The sequence below is a fragment of the Mustelus asterias genome, chromosome 14 (genome assembly GCF_964213995.1).
Source record: "Mustelus asterias chromosome 14, sMusAst1.hap1.1, whole genome shotgun sequence".
Taxonomy (NCBI): domain Eukaryota; kingdom Metazoa; phylum Chordata; class Chondrichthyes; order Carcharhiniformes; family Triakidae; genus Mustelus; species Mustelus asterias.
The window spans coordinates 36,297,699-36,319,755 of NC_135814.1; positions in this window are offsets into that span (position 1 = coordinate 36,297,699).

Here is a 22,057-nt window from a genome sequence, read left to right on the forward strand (position 1 = left end):
TCTTTTGTCAATTTTTGTGCAAATCGTACTGGAAAAATACATTTTAAATTGATTCAAATAAACAGTAAATTTTAGCAAGGTGAATTACAGGATGATGTTATTGGTTTTATCTAAAGCTTGAATCTACCTTGAACAACGATGGAGTGTGTAAATTATGAATACATTATGAAAAATATGAATGATCTGACCAGCATAATGGAGATGCTATTAATTAATATTTCCCTCTCATTTCATAGAATCATAGAATCATACAGCAAAGAAGAGGCCCTTCAGCCCATCAAGTCTGCACTCCCACCTAATCCCATCTGCCAGCACTTGGACCATAGCCCTGAATATTATGATGTGCCAAGAGCTCATCCAGGTACTTTTTAAAGGATGTGAGGCAAACCACCTCCATCACCCTCCCAGCAGTGCATTCCAAACCATCAACACCCTTCGGATAAAAATGTGTTTTCTCATCCCGCTAAACCTCCTGCCCCTCACCTTGAACCTATGTCCCCTCATGACTGACCCTTCAACTAGGGGGAACAGCTGCTATCCACTCTGTCCATGTTTCTCATAATCTTGTACATCTTGATCAGATTGCCCCTCAGTCTTCTCTGCTTCAGCGAAAACAAACCAAGCCTATACAACCTCCCTTCATAACTTAAATGTTCCATCCCAGGCAGCATCCTGGTGAATCTCCTCTGCACCCCCTCCAGTGCAATCACATCCTTCTGATAATGTGGCGACCAGAACTGCACACAGTACTCTAGCTGTGCCCTCACCAAAATTCTATACAACTCCAACATGACTTCCCTGCTTTTGTAATCTATGCCTCAACTGATGAAGGCAAGTGTCCCATATGCCTTTTTCACCACCCTACTAACATGGCCTTCCACTTTCAGAGATCTGTGGACAAACACATCAAGGTCCCTTTGTTCCACAGAACTTCCTAGTGTCCTACCATTTATTGAATACTTCCTTGTCAAATTACTCCTTCCAAAGTGTATCACCTTACACTTTTTAGGGTTAAATTCCATCTGCCACTTATCTACCTATTTGACCAATCCTTCTATATCTTCTTGTAGCCTAGGACACTCCGCCTCACTGTTAACTACCTGTCCAACCTTTGTGTTATCCACAAACTTACTAATCCTATCCCTCACATAGTGATCAATGTCATTTACATAAATAACAAATAATAAGAGGCACAACAGAGATCCCTGTGGCACGCCACTGGACACTGGCTTCCAATCACGAAAGCAGTCTTCTGTCATCACCCTCTGTCTCCTATAACTGAGCCAATTTTGAACCCTCTTTATCAAGTTACCCTGTATCCCATGTGAACTTACCTTCTTTACAAGTCTCCCATGTGGGACTTTGTAAAAGGCTTTGCTGAAATCCATATAAACTACATCGACTGCACTACCCTCATCTACACACCTGGTCACCTCCTCAAAAAATTCAACCAAATTTGACCTCCCTCTGACGAAGCCATGCTGACTATCCCTGATCAAGCTTTGCCTCTCCAAGTGGAGATAAATGCTCTCCTTCAGAAGTTTCTCTCATAGTTTCCCTACCACTGACGTGAGACTCACTGGACTGTGGTTCCCTGGTTTATCTCTACAACCCTTCTTAAATAGCGAACCACATTAGCTGTTCTCCAGTCATCTGGCACCTTCCCCATGATGTGGAGATGTTCTCCAGTCATCTGGCACCTTCCCCATGGCCAGAGAGGAATTGAAAATTTGGATCAGAGCCCCTGCAATCTCCTCCCTTGCCTCCCACAGCAGCCTAGGGCACAATTTATCTGGACCTGGAGATTTATCCATTTTTAAGGCTGCCAACACTTTCAATCCCTTGTACTTCCCTGGGTCAATTTGCTCAAGAACCTCACAATCCCTCTGCTTGAATTCCATACCATCGTCCTCATTCTCTTGGGTGAAGATGGTTGTGAAGTATATATATTATGTATATACATATATATTTCATGCAGATTGTTATGACAAAAGCTTCAAATCAAATAAGTATTCACCAGAAAACAATTTCTGCTTCATATTTTTTGATGTTCCTTTCAGATTTGACTTGAATTCTTAACTTCTACTGGCTTCTTGCAAATTTTAAAAGTTAATTTGTGATTTGGGCATTTACTCCCATCCATAATTATCCTTGAGAAGGTGGTGGTGAGTTGCCTTTTTGAGTTGCTGCAGTCCCTAAGGTGTATTTACACCCACAGTGCTGTTAGGGAGATAATGCCAGGATTTTGACCCCAAATTAATAGTAAATTAAAATTTGATGAATTTTATCATATTTTTGTCTTTTCCAGTAAACCTTTTCCTTTCCAAGTGTATCCATCTCTCTTGCATTATTGTTTCCCCTAATACCTTGGATCTTTTGGTAATATTCAATCCTACTCCAAGCACATCTGCTCACATACTCAGTGTGAGCATGGTCACATACTCACATGCTCAGTGCCTGCTTCTTACAGTTTTGCTTCTTGGCGTCAGTTATTGTGTAAATGCACCTTAAATTCCAAGTCAGGGTATGATGACACTGGATTGTAGAGCAGTTAAATAGAGGAGCAAGTCTCTGCCTTGCATTAGATCAGTTATGATCCTGGTGTGAATGCCTTGGGGTTGATTTTGACTGTGGGTTGGGGTGTAGAACAGGCAATTTTGATTTTGATTTTGATTTTCATTGACTTCACATGAATTTTCCCCCATTGAAATTGAAAATTCCAGTGATAGTACGAAGAATAAAAGGAATCCTCTCCCCATTTATAATGCTACATATGTAACAGGTACTTATTGTAAAATGATATAGCTTGTGTGCGCTATGGAATGTTAAAACGCACATACATATAAACACCATGCACTCACACAAAATGAAAAGCTGTGTTCATAACACGAAAAATAACTGGGTCTAATTTTAAATTGACGGTTTTTAAAAATCTGATGAAGAGTCTTCCAGGCTTGAAACGTACTTCTGTTCCCTTTCCACAGACGGTGTCAGACCTACTGAGACTTTCCAGCATTTTCTGTTTTTGTTTTAGATTCCAGCATCCACAGTAATTTGCTTTTTTTGTTCATTTTAAATTGACCTGGCTGATAAGCTGGTGGCTCCAAAATGACATTGGAATGCTTATCACCATATCAATACTGGCACTCCAGCTGCTAAGATCTTGGAAAGGGTGTTCGGATAGGTGTCCAGAGTGACTGTCTGCCAGACTCTTTTCAGATAGAAATCCAAGACGTATAATGCGAATAGGGTATGTATTTTTCCAATGCTGTGCTGATGAGGCTCAGACCCCAAAATGGCTTAGGCCCTATGGGTGGATGGCCAATATGCTTCATTGAAGAGTCACCCAAAGATCAAAGTCCATCTAATTGATTATTACATTTTAGTCACAAAGAGTAACAACGATTTTTTATCATGTCACAAATAGTTTTATAAAGCCTTACAATTAATGTACCAGTTTTTGCCTAACTGACAATTTCAAGTTAAAGAATAACAATGCCTTTGGATAATTGAAACAGATTTAAAATTCAAGAAGATAACGGGGCAATTCTCATTTTCGATGCAGTGGGTAAACTGAAGGCTGCAGATGAGCCACTCTGTCTGATTTTAATTACCAATGAATTAAATCAAAATGAACATTGATCAAGGGATAGAACTGGCAGCTCATCTGCAACCTCCAGTTCACTGTCTGTGCTGAAAGCAAAAATGATCACATTGTGATTTGACACATTTTTATCTTTGTTGTTTCACTCCAATTTTATGGCCAGAATTTTCTGGTCCTTCGCGCCCCGCCACCGCTGCAAGCGAGGACGGGGAATTTGGTGCTCAATCAAGCCTACGTTCACTGCAGTGGGACCTGTGGATCCTCATGTGTCAAATTTTGTAAATCGGATTCAAGTTCTTTATTTTATGTTTGCACCTTCTGAAAGCAAATTGGATGTGACCTGGCAAAACATGGCTCAATTTGCTGATATTTAAATCAATAAGTCAATATTTTACCTTACATTTTCCACAGCCTCAAGCATAAGACAATGGATCAATAATTTGACTCCTTAGCACCCATTTTCTCAGTGCTATTAGTTTTGGTTTTGGCTTTGCCAGCTGCCATTTTGATGAGGACCGTTAGTGAGTGTACTGCAAGGATTCCCCAGAAATATGCAGATCATTGTGTTAATCAACTTGTAATGATGATTTGACCCCAGCACCACCATTTTGAAGCTCAGTGCTCCAGCTGACACCACCTCTTTACCTCGTACATATGTTCAGCAGGAGTAAGAAAACAACACCAGTAAAACTGAAAGGAATCATCAAAACTAAGGCTTGTGGCTACAATTGTAGAAGTGCTTTGAGGTTTCTAGAGCTCTTCAAAGTTGGTCAAATTCACAAAGAGCAGTGCCACATGTGCTGAAGGACTTTGTGCTAATTTCAATTTGCCAAAACCACTTGCTCCAAATATTGGTAGAATAGTTCGTAGCCGCCTTGAATTGCAACATGACAGAGAAAATGAGCAAAGGTAACACAGAACAGATCAAACTTCTGAAAGAGGGAGGAGTAGGAGAAAGACTCTTGGAAGGAGGTGTTATCTACCCAGAGTGCTCAGGGAGCAATTTTCCTCCTTTAATCGCAGAGAGAAGCAATGGCCAGGATTTTGAGGCCTCAGGGACCATGCTGGGGGCAGGAGAGAGGGGGGGCGGGGGGAGAGGAGGAGGGCGATGTGAAATCACGTGAGAAGGTTGGGGGTTATGAAATCATGTGAGAAGGTTGGGGTTGTGAAATCATGTGGGAAGGTTGGGGTTGTATGTCCATTACCCAGCTCCCAATGCGACTGGCATTTTGTCAGCAATGGGGAGGGTGACAGATGGCTTGCCCAGCATTAGGCCAATTCAGGCCATCAAGTGGTCAATTAAATGATTGTTTCTCTCTGTTTCCTGTTAGCTAACCAGTCTTTTATCCATGTGAATATTTTAACACCCGTACCATGAGCTCTAATTTTGAGCAGTGACCTTTGATATGGCACCATATCAAATGCCTTTGAGTAAATTTATGGGAGAGGTGGACAGATTTTTAATTAGAAAGGGTTTGGAGGACTATGATGAATGAGCAGGTATGTGGAGTTGAGGCTGAGATGAGATCAGCCATGATTGTATTGAATGGCGGAGCAGGCTCGAGGGGTTGAATTGCTTACTCCTGCTCCTAGTTCTTATGGTTCTTATTGTTTTGGAAGCCCAACATACACCCATCAACAGGTTCCACTTTATCCTCTCTGCTTGTTACTTCCTCAAAGAACAAATGAGTAACAAAACAATTCCCCTTTCAAAAAACCAAGTTGATTCTACCTGATCCCATTATGATTTTCTAACTATCCTGTTACAACCCCCAAAATAATGGATGCTAGCAATTTCCTGATAATAGATGTTAGGCTAACTGGCCCATAGTTTCCTGCTTTCTGTTTCCCTCATTTCTTCAATAATGGTGTTACATTTGTTATTTTTCAAACTATTTGGAAACTTCCAGAATTTAAAGAATTTTGAGTGATTATAACAAATGTCTCTACTATCTCTATAGCCAATCTTTCTAAGACATCAATTCTGGTCTTGGGTACCGTGTGGAGTTTGCACATTCTCCCCAGGTCTGCGTGGGTTTCCTTTGGAGGCTGCAGTTTCTTCCCACAGTCCAAAGGTGTGCAGGTTAGGTTGATTGGCCATTCTAAATTACCCCTTAGTGTCAGAGGAACTAGTTAGGGTAAATATGTGGGGTTACAGGGAAAGAGCATGGGTGGAATTGTTGCCAATGCAGGATTGATGGGTCGAATGGCTTCTTTCTGCACTGTAGAGTTTCTATGATTCTATTCTATGAAGATCCTAGGATGCTGTCAGGCTTTAGGTTTAATGGTTTTGTTATAATTCAGGTCCGAAACGCCAAAGTGTTTTGTGAAGTCAGTTTGGAATATAAATTTTGCACTTTGAATTTGGCTAGGGTAAGCATGAGATATTTCACTTCAGGTATGATTCAAATGACCTATTAGGGAGCTTTTATCAAACAATGTTTATTTAAGAATGTAGTTAACATGTATGGAAAGAAAAATAGCAATAATTTTTAACAATTAAAGAAAGACAAAACAACCATAATAATATATAACCCTTAACAAATATATCTAAAATGTTCCAATCAAACAAAAACTTCCCATAGATAGAAAACCCTTTCCACAGGTTTAACATAGCAAAGACTAATACTCACGTGATACTGGGACTAAATCCTTTGGATGAATGTTGCAGTTTTCTTGAAGCACACACAGACAAGTTTGGAGTCAGAGCAGCTTCCCAGAACACCAGAGTCTCTGGTCGAGCCACCAACACTAGATTTTCTACTCCAGGAAGGCAGGAAGTCTTACTTTCAACTAACCAGCAGAATTTCCAAAACCTGGGAGAGAGAAAAATGCTTATTTTCAGCTTGATGTCCCTTCTAAACTAACTCTGCTGTCAGCCAAACAGAAAATGAAACGTTAAAATCACTAGGAAAGAAAAAAAGCTGTCCAAAACACATGACCTTCCTCCTAACAATGCAGGATCATAAAAAATTCCAGAGTAAAAATAAACAATCCCATTTAAACCACTGAAGGAGCAATAAAAAGACTTCTAGCAGACGGCCGAGCAGCAATGAAACCAAAACTGCTTATAGCTGGTGAGAACGTGATTTTCAAAAGAATTCTTAAAGGTACACTAACGTCACAGTTTTCCCAGTATCTTTTCCCTGGTGGTATTGATTGTTTAAAGCTCCTTCCTCCCTTTTACTTCATGATTTTTATGTACCGTTGCAAAGTTTTCTGCCTTCTACAGTCAAGGCAGATACAAAATATCTGTTCAGTATCTCTGCTATTTCCTAGTTTTCCCTAGGCTCACTTTCTACAGAACCCACATTCACTTTGTTTACACTTTTCCTTTTTAAATGCTCCTGGGAACGGTTTCTACCTGTTGTTAGATTTCTAGCTAGTTGTTTCCTCGTACTCTAAATGTTCCCTCACTTTTGTCATTCTTTTCCAATCTATCCAACAACTTTCTGTCCTGACACAAATCTTCATAAAATTGCATTTCTTTCAATTTGATGATATCCTTAACTTCCTTCTTTAGCCACAGATGTTGCATTCTTTTCAAAGAGTCTTCCTTTCTCACTGGGATAAATCTTTGCTGAGAATTACTAAATATCTCCTTAAAATTTTGCCACTGTATCTTTACTGTTTTACTTTTTAACCTAGTTTCCCAGTTCACTTTAGCCAACTTTGCTTTCATACCCTTATAATTACCCTTATTTAGGTTTAAAATGTTAGTCTTAGGCCCAGATTTATTTTAATTCTTTCAAGGGAAATGGGCTTCGCTGGTTAGGCCATCATTTATTGCCTATCCCTAATTGCCCTTGAGAAGGTAAATTAAGGATGGACGATAAGTGCTGGCCTAGCCAGTGAAGCCCTCATCCCTTCAAAGTATGGGTGTAAGACTAATGTTTTAAACCTAAATACTTCTCACCTTTAAATTCATGTTTTGACTGCTGTCACCTCATAGAATCCCTAGGGTGCAGAAGGAGGTCATTAGGACCAACTAGCGTGCACTGACTTTACGACAGTGCATCTTACCCAGGCCCTTTCCTCGTAACCCAACGTATTTACCCTGCTAATCCCCCTGACCTACATAGCTTGGGATACTAAGGGGCAATTTAGCTTGGCCAATCAACTTGACTTGCACATTTTTGGACTGCAGGAGGAAACCAGAGCACCCAGAGGAAACCCACACATTGAAAAATATGCGTACTCCGCACAGACAGTCACCCAAGGTTGGAATCAAACCTATGTCTCTGGGGCTGTGAGGCAGCAGTGTAACCACTGTGCTGCCCTAGAAGCTATTGATCAATTCTGCTTCATGACATAATTAATCCTATTGTATATTTAATTAATACAGTTTAACATGTACCAAAATATAAGAGTTTGGTTGACTATTCCCCAAATAAAAAATATTGCTATTATACTTCCTAGATATAAATATAAAATTAAAAGAATCATAGAACCTCTACAGTGCAAAAGGAGGCCCATCAAGTCTGCACCGACTCTCCAACAGAGCATCCCACCCAAGCCCACATCCTCCTCATAACTCCGCTAATTCCCCTAACCTACATGTACTGGGGCACGAAAGGGCAATTTAGCATGACCAAACAACCTGCACATCTTTGGACTGTGGGAAGAAACCAGAGCTCCCGGTGGAAACCAAACAGACATGGGACGAATGCACAAACAGACAGTCACCCAAGGCTGGAATCGAACCCAGGCTCCTGGCACTGTGAAGCAGCAGTGCTAACCACTGTGCCACTGTGCCATCCAAAATGCTTTTACAGGAGGAAAAAAACTCAGTTTCCTCCAATTTGACATTCTTTCTTGGTTGGTAACAGTCTCTAACTTTCTTTAACTGTTTATTTCTCAATTTTGCACTTAAAAAATTATGAAGTTAAAATTGTCAATGATCCATCAAACATAAGCTGTTATGTTATGGCCAAAATTGTGGCATTGAAACTTATATGTCTGGGCTGTGAACTTAAGCCAAAGAGTAGGGTTGGTTTTGAGGGCCATGAATGAGTTCAAAGTGAGAGCTTGCTTATGTGTGTTCTGGGATGCTCGCATGGCTACATCAGTGGGACCCAAACAAATATATTGCTGTGGCACATGGTCTATTAGGATGCTCTAATCATAAGAGAGATGGACAATGGATTACTTAATGTCCACTTTTGCTTCTAACTGTATGAAGATATAACATATGGGGTTTGATCCATTGTATTTTCACTGATCACTTGACCAATTAAGAAGCTGTAGATTTTCCCACTCAACCCATGCCAAATGAGTTTGCTAGAGCAAGATAATATCAGTATTGCCCTTCTAAAGAAAGCAAAGAACTTTCCTGCACATTGGAAGAGGTTCATGCATGTTAATGTTAAAAGTACACAACTTTCCAGAAGAATGAAAAATAAGCCCTGGTATTAAACTCAGGTGCATACAGCAAAACAGAATTATTTTATCCTTGCAATCATAAAATGAAAAAAAAAGAACACATGCATCAGTAACATTTTAAATAAGAGGATTGTTTTGGTGTAGGCTGGAATGAGAAACTGATTTCAAGTGTTCAGATTTTATGATTCAAAATCGTCCAGAAAGAAAACTAAAGTCAAAAATATTTTGACTTGAAACCTGTTGAAGATGGAGGTGAGCAACAGGAAGGAAACGGTGACCTTGTTTGGTATTTATTAGTGGGGAGGAAGTAGAAGAGAGTATTTGTCGGCAGATTATGGAAACCTGCAGGACAAAGTAAGGTTGTGATCGTTGGGGATTTCAATTATCCTAAGGTAGACTGGGAAAAAGGGTGGAGGGTGGGACATGGAAGGGGAGAAATTCCTGCAGTGTGTGCAGGAGAACATTTTGGAAGAGTGTATTTCCAGTCCTACCAGGGAGGAAGCTGTGCTCGATCTGGTCAGAGGAAATGAGGCAGGCCAGGTGAAAAACTTCAGAGTGGGGGGAGCAGTTGGGAAATAGTGATCGTAATATAATTTGGTTCAATATTAAGTTGGAAAAGGATAAAAAGCAGTCATGGATTAAGATCTCAGACTGGAAAAGGGAGTATTTTAGGGGTCTAAAAAGTGAACTGGAGTAGGTTGATTGGAAAAGCATTTTGGTGGATAAAACACTGGATGGAAAATGTGAAGGTTTCAAAGGAGAAATGAATGGGGTGCAAGCTAGGTACGTACCTATGAGAAATAAATACCGGGTATCCAAAGCTAGAATACCCTGGATGACTGAAGATATTGATGAGAAAATAAGGAAGATAAAAGAGACATATGATGCACGCCGGAATCATAATAGCAATAGAAATCAGGAAAAGTATCTCAAATGCAAGAGAGAGGCTAAAGCTGGAATAAGGAAGGCTAAAAGGAAGCATGAGGAAAGGATGGCAGGCTGAGCTAAAACAAGTAGTAAAATGTTCTTCAAACATATGAATCGCAAAAGATTAGTGAAGGATAGAGTGGGGCCCATAAGGGACATGCAGGGGTAAACTGCTCACTGAAGCCGTATGCCCGAGGTACGAAATTACTACTTTGCTTTTGTCTTTATCAAATTAGAAGATGGTGATAATAGCCCAGTTGAAAAGGTGGGATTTGAGCAACTGAGCAGCATAGTTATAGATAAAGAAGAGGTGCTAAAAAGGCTGGCAGCACTCCAGGTAGATAAGTCACCAGCCCCAGATGAGTTGCATCCTAGATTGCTGAGAGTGGTAAGGGGGGAAATTGCACAGACGTTGACAGAAAATTGAACACAGGATTAGTCCCGGGGGACTGGAGGATTGAAAATGTGATGCTGTTGTTTAAGAAAGGGGCAAAGGATAACCCCGGAATCTACTGACCTGTCCGATTGAGATCAATAGTGGGATATCTGATGGAGGCCACAATAGAGGATAAGATAAATATACACTTAGAGCAAAATAAGTTAATATTAGGCAGTCAACATGGCTTTGCCAAGGGCAGGTTTTTTCTGACAAATTTAATTGAGTTCTTTGACAAACTGACACAGGCAGTGGATGAGGGTAGTGCCATGGATGTTGTATATTTAGACATTCAGAAAGCATTTGATACAGTGCCACATGGCAGCTTAGTTAGAAAATGAGAAATGTTTGGGATTGATGGGTCTTTGGCAGCATGGATTAGAAGTTGGCTAAGAGATAGGAAACAGGGTGTTGGTATAGAGCAGCATTTTTCAGACTGGAGACAAGTTGAACGTGGTGTTCCCCAGGGATCAGTGTTGGGACCCATGCTTTTTCTGATTTAGACAAATGATTGAGAGATGGGTGTTGAGGGTAAAATCTCTAAATCTGCAAATGATATTAAGCTAAGAAGAATAGTGAATTTGAGGACGATGCTGTGTGACTTCAGAGAGACATTGACAAGTTGGCCAAATGGGCAGACACCTGGCAGATGAATTTCAATGCAGTGAAATGTGAGGTCATGTATTTTGTTAGAAGAAACATGGAGAGACAATACAGGCTCAATGGTACAACACTGAGGAAAGTATCGGAGCAGAGGGACCTCGGGGTTCAAGTGCTTAATTCTCTGGGGGTGGCCAGACAAGTTGAAACAGTTGTTAAGGCTTATAAGATCTTTTAGTTTGTAAAGCAAGGAATTGATGCTACACCTCTGCAAATCATTGGTCAGACCACATTTGGAGTATTATGCTCAGATCTGGGTACCTTATTTAAGGAAAGATGTTAAAGCCCTAGAGAGAGTGCAACAGAAATGTACTAGAATGATACCAAGGATGAAGAATTTTAGATACAAGGAATTGAGCTTATTCTCCTTGGTGCAGAGAAGATTAATGGGTGACCTTATTGAGGTGTTCAAAATTATGAACAATTTTGACAGGGTAAAGAAGGATATTCTGTTTCTACTTATTGGTATGTCAGTGACTAGGGGTCACAATTTTAAGATGCTCAGCAAGAGATCTAGGAGTGAGATGAGGAGAAGTCTCTTTACTCAGAGAGTTGTTGGGATATGGAATGCGCTGCCTGGAGAGTGGTGGAGGCGGATCCCATAGGAGGTTTCAAAAGAGAGCTGGATACATATTTATTCAAAAGTGAATATAATGTGGGTGGTTTCTTTGCAACTACTGGTTTGCGTATCCACAATTTATGAAAGAAAGCTGCTTATTGATTCTTGTTTATATCGGTCTTACTGATATATTTTTCAGTCCTGCTCCTGAAAGATTGGTGAAACACATGAGGACACATATGAAATATATGAAATCTAGTTCACATTGCAAGGAGACTTATTGTTCCAATCCTATGTAATCCCGTGGACTTAAATTTTTTGGAGCACAGACCTACTCCTGAATTTAAAAATCATGCACCACGCAAGGGATGGCTAGCATTCCTCTGTAGCTGAGGGAATATCAAGCAGCCCGAAAACTTTCAAGAAGCTTTCGATAATCATGAGGGGAAATCTCATACCTACCTTTCAAAAATTGCATTGCAAACAAATTATCCTTCATTTTGCAAACCAACGTTCATTATAATGAGTTCAATCTGGGATTGTGAAAAAAGTAAAGGGAATATATAAGTAGCTTTTTATATCCCGTAGTTAAAATGCAAAGTGTACAGTTGACCATGCTTTCCCTCAATGTTCAGCAAAACCTACTGAAAAGAATCATAAAATCATTCTGTGTACTAAGTGGCTCGTAGAAAACAATTTATCAAATCCTGTATCATCAGTTATTTGCATGTTATGTATTTGCACATTAAATCCATTAGTCTAAAGCAATTTTGCAGTACTTTAATGGATTTGTGCACCGTTACAGAAAATGAGTTTCATGCGCATCTAAATTTATGAAAGCACCTTCAATAAATATGCTACGATCCAATCTTTAATAGCCATTGTTTTAATATTGTTCATTTAGATTTTAAAAGTGCTTATCCATTTCAAATCTATTTTCCTCATTACAAATGAAACCTATCACTACAGTATTTACATTCTTATCGATGGATGTATTAGTTCCTCGCTGCTACCGCATGAAACCAGCTTCCTCCCTAAACAAGGAAGGTGGGGTGTGTGGACCATAACGACTTGTGAGATTTGTGAATATTTTTCTACATAGTGTGAGATAGTCAGGGAAACTGTGTTTTTAAAAGGAATCATGAAGTGCACTGTATCTATAGCAACAGGACTGCATTTGGAGCATTTAGCTAAAGCTCCACTAGCATTTTAACTTAAGGAAATCAAATTAGAAGACAATGGGCAGGATCACCCCCCCCCCCCCCCCCCCCTGCATTACGTGAGGTGAGGGAGTGGATTTGGCCACAGTGGAGAGTTTTCATGCCATATTGTTTACTCCCCACCTCTTTACATGTTGCGTGCATGTGAAACATGCCAGGTTGCTGGTGGGAGGCCTTTGATTCACCCACCCCGCTCTCTGTTCACTGCTTCCACACGCTTTGCGCCATATTTAAATGGCATCTCTGCACAGCTTTATCAATGTCTGCAGCCCAGGACTGTTCCACAGATAACATGGCTCCCAAAGGGAAGGATCAGGCTGCTCTGAAATTCAGTGATGCTTCACCAGAGCAACGACTGGATGCAGTCGAGGCCTGTCACAATGTCTTCTACCCCCATGATGGCTGCAGGAGGTCCAGCAAGGTCATTAATCCGAATTGGGAGTTGGTGGCAGTGGGGATCAGTGCCAACACTGCGCAGAAGAGGTCGGTCACCCAGTGCAGGAAGAGGATGAATGATCTCATCCAAACCACCAGGGTAAGTCAACTATCTCATCAATCTCAACTCACACACTCACAGGCCCATCACACATTCACAGGGATCTCACTCACTGCCAAGGGACATTATCATTCATTCTCTCACACACACTCTCACACCTCTATCTGGCCTCATCTCCCCTGGAGCTTGTGTCCTCCTGCCATTCATGGTTCCACTCACCACCCACACCTGACAAGTATCCTTATCATTTGTCCTGGCGTGTATTCTGCTCATACTCTCTCTGTCTGTCTTTATGTAGGACAAGCTCACAATAAAAGGGAGAAGTCCCAGACTGGGGGTGGAGTGCCTGAAATCAAGGTCCTCACAGAGTTCGAGTATCTTGATCGTGCCTGTGCCAATGGTGAGGTGGGTGGTGCTAACCCAAGTAAAGATCCTGCACCAGCTCACCATCAGACAACCAAATCGTGAGTGCTTTGTCTTGTTTTAGAGTCATCTGCCATGCACTAATGATCTCTCCTTTCTTTCAAAGGCACCTCTGGAAATTACCTGAGAGCATCCACAAGCCAGGTCTTCACCTCTAGCCCCGACAATACCTTATGTGAGGAACCAGAGAACATCACAGCTGAAGATCCATCACAGCGCTCACCCACACCCTCCACCAGCACAGAGACACACAGCTCTGGAACTTAGTTCTAGAGCAGCATTGGGATCACAATCTGGTGCGCATAGCACACAATCTGGTTCACAGCCACGCTTGTGGAGGGGTGGGATAGTGTGGAAAGCTGAGATTGACAGCACTAGGAGGACTCTGGAGGCTAGGAATCTGCTGAGGCCAAGTCAGATGAGGAGTCTCCAGACTCAGCCCTAGATCAGTTGCTAGATCTGCAGCAACAATCATAGAATCATAGAAACCCTACAGTGCAGAAAGAGGCCACCTGGCCCATCGACTCTGCACCAACCACAATCCCACCAGGCCCTACCCCCATATCCCTACACATTTACCCACTAATCCCTCAAACCTACGCATCTCAGGACACTAAGGGGCAATTTTAGCATGGCCAATCAACCTAACCCGCTCATCTTTGGACTGTGGGAGGAAACCGGAGCTGCCGGAGGAAACCCACGCAGACACGAGGAGAATGTGCAAACTCCACACAGACAGTGACCCAAGCCGGGAATCGAACTCAGATCCCTGGAGCTGTGAAGCAACAGTGCTAACCACTGTGCTACTGTGCCGCCCAGGAACAGGAACATCAGGGAGGGATGTCAGTTGCATTCTTCAGATTGCAACGGATGATGGAGGAGACTGTCCAACTTCAGTCTGAAGTGATAGTACCGGTATGCCAATGCACCAAGGTCAATACTGGCTGTGGAGACCTTGGTCCAGGACGTCAATTCTGCACTGCTGCAGGAGCAGCACTCCATCACTGTGGCCCCTGGTGGCATCCATCAGTGGCTACACAAGATGTGGGTGGGGCCACCCAGATCTCACTATAGCTGCCCCTTCTCCTCAAGGAATCACCAAGGAGACCTCTGGCACCCAATGGGAAGAGGACAAGCAGCTGGAGACCCCGGTGCCATCCAGCCAGGTGACTCCAGGACTCTCTGACTGATCCAAATCCTCTCTTCCTGTGACCTCATCCAGCTCCACAGGCTGTGGAGGGTGCACCTGCCCCACAGCAGGGCACCCAAAGCAGGCTAGAGCCCTCCACAGCTTGGCCCTCCACAGGACACCCACCAAGGTCATCGCAGTCATCAGGCTGTCTCCGCCTCCACTGTGGATGTCGGGAAAGCACTAAGACATAGTGGTATGGTTAGGAAAGTTAAAAAGACAGCGCAACAATGGTGATTGTTGCATTTAGATAATGTTGACAAATGCAACTTGAATCACACTCATTTCACATCCTATCTTGTGTATGTCACCTCCTCACGATGAACTGAGTTGCTGTCAATTATGTGTGATACCATGGTCACTCCCCCCCCCCCATTCACTGCAGATGTTGCTACCATGGGTCCCTTATCTATGTAGTATGTTTTCAAATCACAACAGTGTGAGGGCCTTTTCCTGATTTCATATCAGCGATGCCTCCACTTTAATTCCAAGCGTGCTGGTGGAATGAAACTCGTTCACATGCTCGGCAGGGTCATGCCATTCTTAAAGTAAAGTTTATTTATTAGGTCACAAGTAGGCTTACATTAACACTGCAATGAAGTTACTGTGAAAACCCCCTCGTTGCCACACTCTGGTGCCTGTTCGGGTACACGAAGGGAGAATTTAGCATGGCCAATACACCTAACCCGCACATCTTTGGACTGTGGGAGGAAACCGGAGCACCCGAAGGAAACCCACGCAGACACGGGGAGAACGTGCAAACTCCACACAGACAGTGACCCAAGCCAGGAATCAAACCTGGGTCCTTGGCATTGTGAGGCAGCAGTGTGAACCATTGTGCCACCGGGCCGCCCCTTCTTTATTCTTTGGCTATGTAAGAATGAGGCAGAGGTGTTCTCCTATGTTGTTGGCTGCATTCTCAAAAGGTGAAGGTGTAGTGTTCAAGGAGAGATGTGTTCACACATGGAGAAACCTCATAATCGTGTTACACCATGTCTCTCAACAGGGTTTCATGCTCTGAGCCCATACTCAGAATTTGTGTGCCCAGCTGTTAGCCAACCATGTTATCCACTTTAAGTGTACATCTGCTAAGCACACCAATATGTGTGGGCCTCAAGGTGACGAAGCTCTGCCCCTCTCTGCCACATTATTGTCCTGACTCAGACATCTAGCTTCCCGCATCTCTCACCTACCGTTGTGTATCTATTGCAGGGACAAGACTCTTGCCGCAAAGTAGAGATGCAGTGTTGTGTGTCCCAGAGTCTATACCAATGCCATTGATATTAATTCTAAATGGTGATTTCTGGCAGGAAATTGAGCCTTTCAGCATGGTCTGGAAATGCACATGGTTGCTTTAGACAGTGTGGAGAAGAGCAGTGAGATAGGAGCGAGGATGTACTGAAGCTGAAGTGTGCTCTTTATTAGCAATGACACATGCCCCGAGGGCTTCATGGTGTGTGAGCATTTTGGATGTGGCAAGGGCCAGGGCTGGCCATGAGGGCACAATGTCTGTGTTAGAGAGGAAGCATTTTAATATCTGGAGGGTAAGTTTTTGACATCGTCATGTCCAAGTTGTTCACATCCATATTAATCTAAGGATAAATGCAGTCCAGCATCTCAAACTGAGAGTGCTGGATGTCACTGCGATTTGGAAGAATGCACCACTGATGACTGAGTCATCTTTAACCATAGAATCCCTACAGTGCAGAAAGAGACTATTCGGGCCATCGAGTCTGCACTGACTTAAAAGAGCATACCACCCAGCACACACCCCCTCCACCCTCATAACCCCATTCATTTACCCTGCCTAATCCACCTAACCGACACATCTTTGGACACTAAGAGGCAATTAAGCATGACCAATCCACCTAACCTGTACATCTTTGGACTGTGGGAGGAAACCAGAGCTCCCGGAGGAAACCAACTCAGACACGGGGAGAATGTGCGAACTCCAAACAGATAGGCACCCAAGGCTGGAATCAAATCTCCGTCCCTGGCAGTGTGAGGCAGCAGTGCTAACCACTTTGCCACCATACTGCTGTGTGGATTCACAGCACTGGAACGTCATCAGCTGCCTTGTCTTAAGTGTGAATTATGTGATGCACCATTGATGTTACACACATTAGTTGTGTTGGATCTCCTTGAGGAGCCTTGTCACACTGAAGGCAGATGGCTGTGAGATCACTGAGGACTGACTGACTGCTCCTGGCTCTTGTAGGGTGCCATTGTGACTTGGATTCTGTAGAGATGCTCGAAAAGGCAGCAGCTTCTGATGCCAGGATGCCTACCTCCAGTTAGCTTCACACCTCAACAAGGACACATGCAGCCAAGGATTCAGCAGCCTTTAGGATCAGGATGATGTAAGCCAACTGTGTAACTGTTCACTCTCATATTGAAGTGTGTGGGTGAAATGGGAGGGATGGCAATGCGGGTGGTCATGCTGACCCATGATGGAGGGTTCTTGTCCAAGAGGATACTCACTGCAGCCCATCATCCTGGTGAAATCTAGTGGCAATGTGGGCCTCACATGCATACCTGCTTCATCTGTCCTGTGCTAAGGCCTCTTTCCTAGCAGCCTCAGCTTCTCCAAACTCATCAACCTCAACACTTTCAAGGTCCTCCTCATCAAAGGAATTGTGCAGCTCCTAATCTCATCTGCCATGTCCTACCCTCTTTGCAATGCCAGATTGTGCAGTGCAAACTGAGCCCTGGTGATCGATGAGAGCCTTTGGGGCCTGTACTCGAGTGCTCCACAAGATTTGTCCAGGCATCAGAATCACAACTTTAGGATGCTTATGCTCTGCTCCACCAATGCGGTCCAGCAGCATAAGGCTCATTGTACCCTCTCTCTGCAGGAGTCTGACACCACCGAGTGGACGTCATCAGCCAAGTATTTTGCAGGTACCCTTTGTCACTGAGGAGCCAGCCCTGGATCCTGTGTGCTCCCTTGAAGATATCGGGGATGTGCGTGTGATCTACTCAAGATGTATGCATTGAGAATGCTTCATGGGTATCTGGTGCTAACCTGCATGATAAGTTTCTTATGGCCACAGGCCAATTCAGCATCAAGTGCCTGGTGCACGTTGGCACAGTGGTTAGCACTGCAGCCTCTCAGCGCCAGGGACCCAGGTTCAATTCCGGCCTTCGGTCACTGTCTGTGTGGAGTTTGCACGTTCTCCCCGTATCTGCGTGGGTTTCCTCCGGGTGCTCCAGTTTTCTCCCACAGCCCAAAGATGTGCGAGTTAGGTTGATTGGCCAGACTAAATTCCCCCTTAGTGTCACGGGACTAGCAGGGTAAATACAGGGGTTAGGAGGATAAGACCTGGATGGGATTGTTGTCGGTGCAGGCTCGATGGGCTGAATGGCCTTCTTCTGCACTGTAGGGTTTCTAAGATTCTATCCTTTTCAGTTTATGTATTGATGTGCCTGTTGCCAGGGACAGCATGAGTGCAGTTGATGGCACCTTGCAGCTGTGGGAATCCAGAATTCTCAGCTAAGTCCAGTGCTCTGGCACCTTGGCTTGCTTGATCTCTGCCAACATCAATGGAACTGTGGGCCTTTGCAAAATGCAACTCTCCCCTCCCCCCCCCCCCCCCCCCCCCCCCCCCCACCACACACACACACACACACACACCCACCCAGTATGACCATCTGCTATGACAATGTTTTGGCTAGGGACTTGCATGTGCTGCCTCCAACCCAGGCGATGGAATCCTCATTCACTGCACCTCTTACGATAAACATGAGGGTAAATGCTTATTCATTAAATGAAATTATTTGTGGGGCGGTGGGGGGGCGGGGAGGCGGGGTGGGGGGGGGATGAGGTTTCTCTTCAGTGAACAATCCAGCACCAATCTTCCAACAGACTTCGGGAGCTTGTCCATTCACCCAATTGCTCTGGAGCTCGTTATTATTCTGGGGAATCTCCACACTGTGAACAAGGTGTTAAAATAATAAGATTGATCAGTACCTTTTTGCAGGATTAGTCTTACATGATTGGGCATCATTGCTTCACATTCCTGATTCCCTGCATTGTCATTGAAATGTTCCTGACGTGTCTCAACTGTGCCTCTTTCCCCATTTGGGAATGCACAGCTCAATGGGATGCCCCTTTAAGTATACCCCCAGTTCATGCAACTGCCCTCCAACCAACTGCAGAGCCCCCAGCAGCAGAGCCCCCAGCAGCAGAGCCCCCAGCAGCAGAGCCCCTCCTCATTTTAATTTTGTACTGTACCATGGCAGCAGGTTAGAAGATGGTGGTGCTGAGCTCTCACTGCCAGACCAGCTGAGACCCTCCCTGTGTGAGTATGGAAACCCCTCCCCATCACCACGGATGGCATGGTGGCACAGCGGTTAGCACTGCTGCCTCACAATGTCAGGAACCTGGGTTTAATTCTAGCCTTTGGTGAGTGTGTGGAGTTTGCACATTCTCCCTGTGTTTGCATGGGTTTCCATTGGGCGCTCTGGTTTCCTCCTGTAGTAAGAAGTCTCACAGCACCAGGTTAAAGTCCAACAGGTTTATTTGGCAGCACAAGCTTTCGGAGTCTCGCTCCTTCATCAGGTGACTGAGGACTTGTATTCATAAACAGGGCATATCATCTCACGTGAGAACACTGTCCACCAAGTACACGGTACATATTCTTGCGACTTGGCCAACGTTGTCTGCCTGATACGCTGCACGAAAGGATGTCCCAAGGCATGGTACATTGGGGAGACCATGCAGACGCTACAACAACGGATGAATGAACACCCACTCGACAATCACCAGGAGGAGTGTTCCCTTCTAGTCGGGCAGTACTTCAGCAGTCACGGGCATTCAGCCTCTGATCTTCGGGTAAGCATTCTCCAAGGCAGCCTTCACGACACACGACAACGCAGAATCGCTGAGCAGAAACTGATAGCCAAGTTCCGCACACATGAGGACGGTCTCAACCGGGATCTTGGGTTCATGTCACGCTATCTGTAACCCCCACGACTTGCCTGGGCTTGCAAAATCTCACTAACTATCCTGGCTGGAGACAACACACACCTCTTTAACTTGTGCTTGGCCCTCTCTCCACTCACATTGTCTGTACCTTTAAGACTTGATTACCTGTAAAGACTCGCATTCCAACCACTATCTTGTAAATTGAGTTTGTGTCTGTATATGCCCTGTTTGTGAACACAAGCCCTCACTCACCTGATGAAGGAGCGAGACTCCGAAAGCTCGTGCTGCCAAATAAACCTGTTAGACTTTAACCTGGTGTTGTGAGACTTCTTTCTGTGCTTACCCCAGTTCAACGCCGCCATCTCCACATCATTCCTCCTGTAGTCCAAAGATGTGCAGGCTAGGTGGATTGGCCATGCTAAATTGTCCTTTGGTATCCCAAGATGTGTAGGTTAGAAGGATAAGTGGGCTAAATATGTGGGGTTATGGGAATAGGGCCTGGGTGGGATGTCAGAGAGTTGGTGCAGACTCAATGGGCTGAATGGCCTCCTTCTGCACTGTAGGCATTCTGTGATTAACATACCTCCTTCCCCAGTACAGGCCCAACCCTGCAGCCCATTAGAATCCACCCCAGCATTACTGCTGGTCTGATAGGCAGAGACTTGCCTGTTACAACTCCATGAAAGCAAAGTGATGCTGCCTGTGAAGCCCACTGCTGATTCCCACAAGTGATACATGATGCAAGGTGGGTAAACTAACCTTGATGTGAGGAGCGAAGTGCAGGTCACCAAGTGCATGTCGCCTATGTCCGTTGTGAGTCACACCATTCTAGTTGTACACTGACATGCCTGGATGATCCAGCGAGGGGGGGGATGATCTGGCGGGGAAACCTTGTAATGAAATGCAAAAATATTGAAATGGCCTTCCTGATGTTCCGTGGCAGGAACACAACCACCATTGGTAGCTGCGGCGCACAATTGCAACCTGGTTCTATAACATCTAAATCTGATTTTTGGTCTTCTTTTGATATTTTCAGTTCCCACCCGCCGCGACATCCATCACAAATAAATGTGAATAATCCCAGCCAATGTGTATTTCATATACTTAACTTACATTGATTTCAATTTGCCAGTCACATGTAAAATTTTCAACTTGCTCGCCAAGCATCAGACTCACATTGTGGATCACCAATCTTTATAGCAACTGGCCAATTTTAATTTGCGTTGGCAGTTTTATACCTGAGTATTGCTAAAACATTTACTCCATTGTTCCAGTTCACATCAGAGCCAAAAGCAAAATCAGATACCCAAAGGTCTAGAGTCTTGCAGTATAAAGTTCATGGTTTGCACTACCTTAATTGTCTGAATAGCTAAAAGCTTTCTGTGTGAGGTAACCTCCCATATAATATGCAGAGATTCAATTAATGAATATGGTTAAAAAGATTATGGACTGTTCCTTTCTTATTTTGAAACAGCTTCCATATTGTGTCTGCCTTGTTCCTTCCTACCTCTGCAATTTATTCCAGTCCTATATCCCTGTGGACCCCCACTGCTCTTTTGAAACTGGCCTACTTATCATTCCTCACTCCCTTGGGTGTTTATCAACAGACACAGATTCAACTACAGTGCCACAATCTCTGGAGCTCCTTCAGGATATCCACTTTGCTATGTCTTTCCCAGTCATCAAAAATCTCCTTTAGATGTTTCTTTTTTAATACATTTTCCACCGAACCACACCCCACCCCATTCCTGACCATTTTCTCTCATGTAAATACATTGTTGTTGCCTAGTATTCACTTTTTATTATTTTTCTGTGACTATATGCTTCAGCATAGTGCCTTGCTCTAAACAAATTTAGTTTTATCTCAGTTGCAAAGATTGGGCAGTGTGATATTTACTGAAATAGGCAGGAGAAAATTGTAAACTCTCTGGTATTTATAGCACAGCTGGTTATGCCATTCTGCTCAGGACATGCAAAGGCATTTATGTGTTGGAAGAAAAGCCAACACAACATAAACCATAATGCTCTCTTACTGTTGCTGGCATTCTGCACCCAGGCAATCATCTACATTGGCTGGTCGATGGCAATGTCATAGCAGTACTGAAATGACTTGGCTAGGGGAGTGGTGAGCTGTTTTGCTTAAGAATATATTCCCTTAGAAGGTGGTGGAAGAAGATTCAATAGTCACTTTGAAAAGGGAATTGGATACATATTTCAACAGGGGATAAAAACTG